Raw genomic sequence first — 9,430 nt, forward strand, 5'->3', positions numbered from 1 at the left:
AGTAAGAGAGTCTACAACTTGTTTATTATCACAGGAATTTTCGGATCTTTGTCTAACGCTATGGAGCCTTTTCAAAAACTAATCATATTTGCCATTGCTTTGACTACACTAAATCCAAAACTTCAAAGTAAACCCAACCCACCCATTTGAACGAGTCTGAGTAGTCGGTGACCATGAAAACCCACCAGACCACAGTGTCTGGTGGGGGGTTTTTTCCTTTTTTAATTTTGCTATTAAATTTGTACGTGTCTCTATCTGAGAACAGCTGTTCGAAATTGTCCTTAACTCATTTGTTTTAACCTGGCTTGAGTTGCCTTGTGCTTAAACTCAAACAATCAACGTTAAAAAGAGTAAAAAGATAGTACACCTGAACATTGACTGACAAAACTGTTTAAAAGACGCTGGGCTGTCAGTAGAAAATTTAATTTCAGGTTTTCAGAACTGAATGCTCCCCTGACCCTGACTTGTGGCTCAGACTCTGAGAAAGATATTAATTGATTTTTGGGGAAGCGGTCAGGTAACGTGCCGTCCCTGTTAACCTCTCAATTTAAGAGGCCCAAAACCAAATGCCCATCCACTCTTGTTTCTTATAGCTATAGGCCTAGCTAGCTTCGCGCTATACAAAAATCTGTTTCTCTCGTCCCTCTCCGCAACACGAATTTTCCTAGAAATAAAAATCAAAACCTGAATAATCAATCTATCGATTTGTCCATTTTCGAAACTAATGGATGATTATTTAAAAAAAAGAAAAAAGGCTAAACACGTGAAGAGTTAAAGTCTCATTTCTTAATATATTTACTTAAAAAAAAAAAAACTCATTAATGATCCAATTGATATTAAAAAAAGGTACACATCCACAAAAAAAGTTGATAAAACCATTGAAGAAAAACTTTGAAGACTAAAAGGACTTGTTCCCCCTAGGTATGATGTAACATCCATTTACTTTTTTTTTTTAAATCTAAAATCTTATTCATAAACAAATTTTTAATAAAATTTTTAATTAGATATAAAAATAAAATATTATTTTAATAATAATACAAAACACATATAATATATTTTCTTATAAATTTTAAAAATTAAAAATTATATATTTATATATAATTTTTTAATTTTAAAAAATTATATTCCTTCCTTCAAAACTAAAGAGTTTTTTCCCGTCATCATCTCCATCTCTAATGATCTCTCATTTCCATCATAAACCATTGTTAACAAGATTGGTCACAAGATCTTTGTCTATCTAACATGATTTTCCACTATTCATTAAAAATTATATATAAAAATTTGAAACCCTAAGAAAAAAAAATTTTCAAAGTTTAATTTTAAAAAAAGTTGCTAATTTTTAAATTTTATATTTTTTAAAATTACCTGTTAAATGATAATTTTATCCTTAAAACTATACAAATTTTGTTAACTTTAATAACTTATAAGTGAAACTTTAAGTTTTTGAAAGTTAAAAGGACAGAATTTATAGTTACATTGAACCTTGGGTGGGAATAAGTCTTTGGACCTTTCTTAAACTAACAGGTAATTCTTACGTAAGGCAAAACACAAAGGATTTAACAATAAAAGCCCAAATCCGTCTGACTAATATCCATCACCCAATCTATACAATTTAATATTTGATAGATGGATTAAGAAATATGTGAAATTGTCTAAGCAGACCTATTAAAGAATTATGTTCTTCAATAGGCCAACAAATTTTAGAAACGTTTTAAACAAGTTGTACAGTTTCAAGAGTCGTATCCAACTTAACTTTAAAAATGTTATCTAGATAGCATTTACATTTAATTTTGTAAAATGTGAAATGCATTTAGGAGATAGCATTTATATTTAAGCCCAATTCATTTCCACAATGACTTTCCGAAACACAAGACAAGACCCTTACCTACAAAAAGTTTGAAGTTTTCCTCATGTGCTGTGATGACAATGACAGGCATTTCAGTTCTCTCCCAAATCTTGACCAGATTGATACTTCTAGAATATTTAGAAAATATGCAGACATCTTCATACGCCATCAGAACACGATGTAGGAAGACGATCTCACGCTGAGCCTGGCTGAAATCAGCAAGAGTTCAAATATTCAAGAACAACGCAATAATCATAGGTAGCTCCAATCACTATTCGAAAAATTATAAAATATAAAAAAATAAAAAATAAAAAGAAAGGTAGCTTCAGCCTACAATGTTTGCAGAATGAGATGATTCTCTAGTGTCCAACCTGATATAGGTTCACTTTATGGAATTGGTATCCAATCCTCAAGCCAATTAGAATATATGCCGGTATGTCGGTCACAATATAGGTTAGAATTTTAATGTTAATATGCTTAGTAATAACAAGAAAGAATTAAATAATATGTTTCAGGCATAAGAATGCAAATTGTAGTAATATCTATACACAATCATGTTTCGGCCTTTAAAATCAATTAATTAAGCCAGCGTCCAAAAATCAAACTTAAAACTCTCTTACTGGAATTCTAAACTGCATCTTCTGAGCTCTCTGCTTGGATCATCGAGCACGCAGAATCTACATGCTGCTTAGAACAGTGCAGTTATCCTATACATCAAAATACATAAACAGTTAAAGTCTTGGAAGTTTTCTGCAATTGATAGATTCTCTCAAATAAATCTATGGCTGAAGCGATTTGTTACCTAATGAACTTTGGTTTGAAACTCATCCAATCAAGTTCATTATGAAAGAACAAAAATGGTTTCAAGTTATTGTTCTCCAACTGAATGTCAAATGTTTGTACTCCTGACATAGTGGTGAAACTAAACTTGAAATTCAAAAATACCCACAAAAGAAAAAAAGAAAGAAAAAAAAAACATTAAAATAACCAAAAGGCCTTATATCTATATATTAGAAATCATAGTTGCCACAAGCATAAGAAACAAAGGAAAGCTTTCATGTGTGTGTATTTGCTTCTATTAATCTGAAATGACAATGATTCACATCTCCCAGAGTCACATTTCAGTTAGCCACAATTGCACATGGAAGCTGTCTTTAATCTTAATATGAACCTCTGCCAGCAACTACCATTATGGGAAAAACAATGCACACTACAGCCCGTTGAACGTCACACGACCACAACCGGTGGTTTGATTTGTTATCCAATACAGATCATGATGCTTGCTTAACTATGAAAATGCTATTGCAGGGCAAAGCATTTATTGTTGAAAGTGAAAAATAAATATACTAAACCAACCCATTGTGCTGCTAGATAACTCAGGTTTTACAGAAATTCAGTTCTCTGCTATGACACCAACAAGCTTAAGTTGTCTTTTGCACAAGTGCACATGTAATACATCAACAAGATTATGATTATATATCAGAGCTGAAATTTCTGATGATGTTCCTGGTTACTCTAAGCTTAAGTCTAAGCCTAAGCATAGTGAAAGAAAAAAACAGAGAAAGATGAGTAAGCCTCTATCATCTGAAGCAGCTATATTTGGCAACTTAGTTGGTGATCTTTCTCCACTATTTTCTTCCACAATGACAATCCTGATAAAACATTGCCAAAAAATTAATAAAAAAAGAAAAGTCGTGGAGAATTTTTTCAATTTGTTAGTCAAGATGACAGGAAAAGAGTATTATTATGACCATGTTGCCATTCAAGACTGCATCTTCTAGGAAAACGTAAAAACTAAGATTTTAGTATGCTTGCGAGGAATTTAGACAAGATTACTCTTTTTTTACATAAATTAATTGCAATTTATAGTTTTGGAAAAACATAAGATGTCAAATGTAAACAATACAGTATGCAGACAAAGACATATCCACAAAGAAACACAGCCTTGTATGGATGAAAATGATCAAGAAGTTGTGGACCAGAATGATCTGATCTTGACCATCCAGCATAAAACATGATTAGTTATGGTACATAGAATGCTGGTTTCTTACAGAAGCAGTGGCAAGTCTGATAACAATGCATGCTAGTAAGTTAAAAGTTGGAAAGTGTTCAACAACTTGAACCCTAGATTTTGAGCAGTTGTCAATGCTTTACCTGTTATAATCGTTTGGTGTACCCATGTTACACTCTCCTTTAAGCACTAATGTTTTGCGGAATACCTTCTTATCCTGGATTAGAAATCAATTACTTTTCACATAAACAAGCGGACAAGTGGCACAGCAAGTCATGAGAGGAAAAAGTCTACAGAATCAAAAGGTACTTTAGAAGGAGATCCATTGAGTTTATATATAAGTTAAACTTGATAAAAGGAAAAACAAGTCTCACATAGAAATCAAGAGATCAAACCAAGAAATAGATTACACAGATTGATCAAATTGACAGATTATATCATCCCAATTGCAGAAAGGACTTTCTATTAGACATAAAAGATGAATTTTCAAATTTATGTAAACCATCATGTTGTAAGGTTCCCTCAGAGAGCCATTAATGTGGCACAGGTAGATATCATCAACTAAAAAAGGCTAATTACAGTGATAAGAGTTTCATGAGATTTAAGAATAAAACCTTAGAGCAGCTATTAGTCTAAAGATTGCAATATCAAAAGCCAGAATTTAACCCTCGACTGACCTCTTGATTCATATTAGCAACGGTGTCATGAATTCTCTGCAAAAGAATTCCTAAACTCCTGAACTCCATATACAAGGCCCAATTATAGTGTATTCGAACATATAATTAGAAAGACCATCAACTCAGATACACAGAAATTTAATGAAAATAGAATTTTAAATTCACGCCTCTTTCTCAGAGATCAGGTTTTGTATGACAATATCCTTTGCTGATACAGTTTTCTGGAGGTAAGGCTGGTTAAGCTCACAAATTTAAGAAATAACTTTGGCTGACAGTGTAACTTGATTCTTAAGAATATAAAGAACAGAAAGATCTCGTAATGCTTCTTTGGATCTCTCTTCAATCTGACTTTGGCGGTCATTACTAACTTTTGCCACTTCGAGCTCAGCTTCTAGTTCTGAAATAAGTTTATCCTTTCTTCTAAACTCATCCTTGTCATATTTTAGTTTACTTTCCAGGAGAGAAATCTTTTCTTCATAATATGACATAAGAGTGATGAGTAACTTTTATTTTCAGAATTTCACATTTATGCAACCAATTATGTTTAACGGCATATACAATTCAGGAACACTGCTATAATAAGTAGATCATAGATTGTGTTATGATCCTGAATTTCGGACTAATGCACATTTAGAAATGTTAACTTCAGTGTGATATATTTACTACTTGGTGAAACTCTAGCCAGTAAATTTCAAATAATCAAAATCATTATACAAGTTCCCACAATCTCAAGCAATCATATGAATAATCAACAAGTGTCATTACAGAGTTTATACAAAAGACAATTTCCACATACATTTATAGAAGTAATAAATTAACATTTTCATAGAATAAAAACGTAATTGAGGCAGTTAATAGCATAGGGAAATTACCAACAAAGACTTTTTCAAACAAAGAGGCCTTTTCCATTTTGCTCTTTAAGCTAGCAACTGAAAACAGCAGAGTTTAAATGAATACTACACCGCAACTTCAATAAAATGATGAGTGGTTTATGCTAAAATTCAGACGTGCATACACCTGAAAAAAGAAAAAACTTGTAAACTACATGCCTACTTCCTCTTTTTCACTCACAAGGAGTTCCGCATTATCCACAAATTGCTTGATGGAAAATGTCTCCTTTTCTATTGAATCAAATAATTTCAAGTGAGAGTTCATCTTCTCATATAGGAAACTGAACTTTCTATCTCTGGTTTCAATTGAACGTTTCACATCACAAGTAGATTCCTGCTCAAAATAATTACATCACTGAATAACATATTTACAATACAAACTTTCTCCATAATATGAAAATCCTATAACAAGAAGAACGATGACTAGTTTAACACACATTTCAAGTTCGCTAAAACAATGATAAAATCAATACAACCATCATAAAACACAAAACCTTGTAAGCGTTAAGGAAACTTTCCCTAGATTGAAGCAATCTATTTATAGTTTCCTTCAACTCCTTTTGCTTGTTTTCAAGCAATGCATTGTCGATTTGAAGGAAACTCACCTATAGCAACAAGGAAAACAAGATATTAATAAACATCTCCAGCAAGCATTCTTACAAAGACTTGGGCAACGAAATTCACAAACCTGTCTATCAAGTTTTTGACGAGAGATTCCTTGGACTAAGCTAATTCCGCTTGTAATTCCTGTAACTTTCTAGAATATTCCTCCTCAGTTTGCTTTTGTTTCTGCATAAAAACACCAAAGTCAATCCTCCAGAAAAAGAAATCAAGCACATAATAAATAAATTTAAAACACTTAACCTCGAATAAAACTTGAATTTGTTCAGTCGCCGTGCGCTATCTTTCTTATATTTATTTATTATAAAAAATAAGTGAATCATTTAATAATAGAGATTAGCGAGACTTGAATATGGATAAAGTTTACTCTGACATGTCGAGCTTCGGTGATTAGGACTTGACGATGGAGCCTGAATTTGGACAACTTCAGCAGCTCCATTATCAACTGTAAATTGCTCAGATGTCGTATTAATTATTGTAATGATTGCTTTACTTTTTTTATTCTACTTTTTTCATTCTTAACTCTTGCTTGAATCCCTAACATTGTAAAAAAAGCTGAACTTCCAGAACTTTGTTTGGGCCTTCCCGCCAAGTAAAGAATTTGACGAAGACCAACGTACAACCTTGGCACTAGTATCTTCTTATATTGGTGTTTAAGAACGCCCAATCAGACGTGTCAATGGGCCATTAAAAGTCACGGCCTAGGGGCCCGGCCCGCAATTTTACAAATCTACATGGTCTTTCTTAGCCCATACAAAGAACTATCATTATGTTATCTTACAAACAAGAGAAACACTAAATATGGAACAATTGAGACTAATGGTTAGAGTATTATTTTATTATTAAAACTTAAATATTACAGTAAAAATATATTATTTAAAAGATTAATGGGTATAGATAATTATTATATTTATTAAAATATTATTTTATTTAAATGTTATTGAGTATAAATATTATATTACTTATTATATTAATTGAAAAAGAGAGATTTTTATCATAAAAAATTAATAAAGATAGAATTATAATAAAATCAAAGTTATCTTACTAATTTTTTAATACTTACGATAAAGGTAGCAATCAGATTAATTTTTATATTACCTATTACATTTATATCACTATTGATAATAAAATATTATCAAAATTTTTTACTATTTCGTAAACCAAAAGTAATGTTAATAATAAAAAATTGATCACTATAAACCAAACACCCCTTAAAAGTGTTATAAATTGAATCATATTTTGTTTAGGGTTGGAGCCAAACCCAGTTGGTTTGAGCTCAAAAGTTGACTCAGCTCGTTTTGGTGCAATTCAAATTCGTTTAACTCAAATTTGAACTGAATTCGAGTTAAGAGAATTGACTCTTTCTTTAAACTGATACGAACTTGAACTAAAGAAAGTTTGACTTAATTTAACTCACACGTTGAGTGGATAACTCAATTTGATTTGAAAGGATTGTGATTCAATTTAAATTATATTAAATAATTGTTAAAACAATTTTTTTTACCCATTATAAGATAAAACGATATCGTTTTATCAATAAATCATGAATTTAAATCATAAATTCAGACCATATATTTGAATAATAAATTCGAGTTAAACTATTTTTTATTCGAATCGAACTCGAATCAAAAAGTGTTTATACTCAGTTCGGTTCATATCCACCCTTAATCCGGTTGCTTGAGGTTGAATATGAATCCATTCTCGACAGATGCAATTTTCTCTTAACCCCCTTTATAACTCAATCCACATTCCACACCATTGGCATTGTCTCATTATTTTCACTTTTCATCGAAATCATCTCTTCAAGGTTCCCTTTCCGCATCACCTCTTAATCATCTTCACCATGAAACCAACTGTTGGTCATAAGGTTAAAGACCTCGTAAAATCAGATCACTTAATTGATAACCCTCGAACATTTTCTGAGGAAACCAATTGCTTAAATTTTTGGAAACCAATAATGAATGGAGAATTAAAGGATAGTTATGAAAAAGTTGAAAGAATTGATTTGGTTGGAATTCTTATAAATATTATTTAGTTTAGTGCAGGACTCTTCTTCTATTGAGTAATCATAGCTTCTTCTACCAATGCCTTGGACAATAAATTATGGCTACACCAGCGCCACACCAATATTTGAATTATTCCTGCAATCAAATTCAAGAGATCACATAACCGTATTGAGTTTTGATGATACCAAATTTAATTAATTTAATAAAATATTATCAAGTGCTTAAGATTTTTTCTTAATGAACAAAAAGGCAACAATTCAGGAGCAGTGTTCTGAAATCTTATCTCAGTGTTTTCCATTTCATCAACTGTCCTTAATTTTGGCCAGTCAAGCAAGGTATATATCTGTCAATATATTCCAGTCAGGCAGGGTGACAGCTCAGGTTCAACAATATAATAGTGGAAGCATCCAGAATGCTGATCCATAATACTCTAAAAGGACATCCCAATCTTCAAATAATTGGGTTGTTGAGGGACCATTCAAAGGGGCAGTGTCTTCCAATAAGTCAGGTTGTGGGTCTTCTTTGCATAAAAACTGCCTCCAGCTGAGCTTAGATCCCATTACTGTCCCATTTCTTCTTCTTCTTCATCATTGCAGTTGGCAGCATTGTCAACCCAGATGCCATTTCATTCTTCCGTGGCTTCTGTCTCCATTCATATCAACTTTAAACCTTAAACCATAAACCTTAACATATTGGTCACGGAGATCTCAGCAACTTGTATTTAGGATAATAAAAGCTGAAAAGACAATCATGTTTTATGGTTGAGAGGATCATAAAAAAGGCTTTTTATTGAAGAGAGTTAATCACAAAACGTATCCAAACAACACCTTAAAAGATATAATAAATACCAGTGAAATGTACCAGCTGCAGGCCCCTCAGTGAAAGCTCAACTTACTAGCATCCTTTTCTCAGCACAAGCATCTGTGTTTACTGGCAACTAATACTGCAATTGCAGGATAGTTGGCTACGTTATGAAACCAACCCAACTTCAGTTTCGGACAGGTTGGACTTATTACCATTAATGGCCATTAAATTGGCACATGACATGTTAAGTTAAAAATTTCCCACGATGTAACAATGAAATGGCCTCTAGTTATTCATTTCCCACGTGGTTTTTACAAGAATCAAAGTTGCTAATGCCTACTGTAGCCTGCCCACATGCCTAAACACAACCATCATCTAAAAATGGCAGTTTGGTAACAAGCTTACGGATAATAAAGCTCTACTTGCTTCGGTTATTACCATTTTTATCCATGTGGATTGGACAAAACACTAGGGAATGAAATTTTAAAAAAAACGTGATGGAAATAAACAGTCTGCAGTATTTGGTTAATTTTCTGGTTTTCTTTTGGTGTTTTTATCTTTGCCTAACTAAATAA

The 9,430-nt window shown here is 32.2% G+C and overlaps 2 long non-coding RNA genes across 12 annotated transcripts; both read right to left on the minus strand.

The window, feature by feature from the left end:
• Window positions 1-266: 266 nt before the first annotated feature.
• LOC123207475 lies at window positions 267-6,908 on the minus strand. Of its 10 annotated transcripts, XR_006500362.1 has the most exons (11): window positions 6,289-6,908; window positions 6,113-6,213; window positions 5,919-6,029; window positions 5,606-5,758; window positions 5,407-5,463; window positions 4,535-5,006; window positions 4,001-4,074; window positions 2,649-2,751; window positions 2,467-2,553; window positions 1,886-2,055; window positions 267-664 (listed from the first exon to the last, which is right to left on the minus strand). It is a non-coding gene; the product is annotated as an uncharacterized LOC123207475 (long non-coding RNA). The 10 variants fall into 10 exon arrangements; XR_006500359.1 differs by lacking the exon at window positions 267-664 and having other exon boundaries at window positions 1,640-2,055; XR_006500365.1 differs by lacking the exons at window positions 267-664; window positions 4,535-5,006 and having other exon boundaries at window positions 1,640-2,055; window positions 5,552-5,758; window positions 6,289-6,904.
• Window positions 6,909-7,619: 711 nt separating this feature from the next.
• On the minus strand, window positions 7,620-9,201 carry LOC123207480. Of its 2 annotated transcripts, none has more exons than XR_006500369.1 (2): window positions 8,900-9,201; window positions 7,620-8,787 (listed from the first exon to the last, which is right to left on the minus strand). It is a non-coding gene; the product is annotated as an uncharacterized LOC123207480 (long non-coding RNA). The 2 variants fall into 2 exon arrangements; XR_006500370.1 differs by having other exon boundaries at window positions 8,879-9,201.
• Window positions 9,202-9,430: the final 229 nt, after the last annotated feature.

This window comes from Mangifera indica, unplaced genomic scaffold, assembly GCF_011075055.1.
Source record: "Mangifera indica cultivar Alphonso unplaced genomic scaffold, CATAS_Mindica_2.1 Un_0081, whole genome shotgun sequence".
Classification (NCBI taxonomy): domain Eukaryota; kingdom Viridiplantae; phylum Streptophyta; class Magnoliopsida; order Sapindales; family Anacardiaceae; genus Mangifera; species Mangifera indica.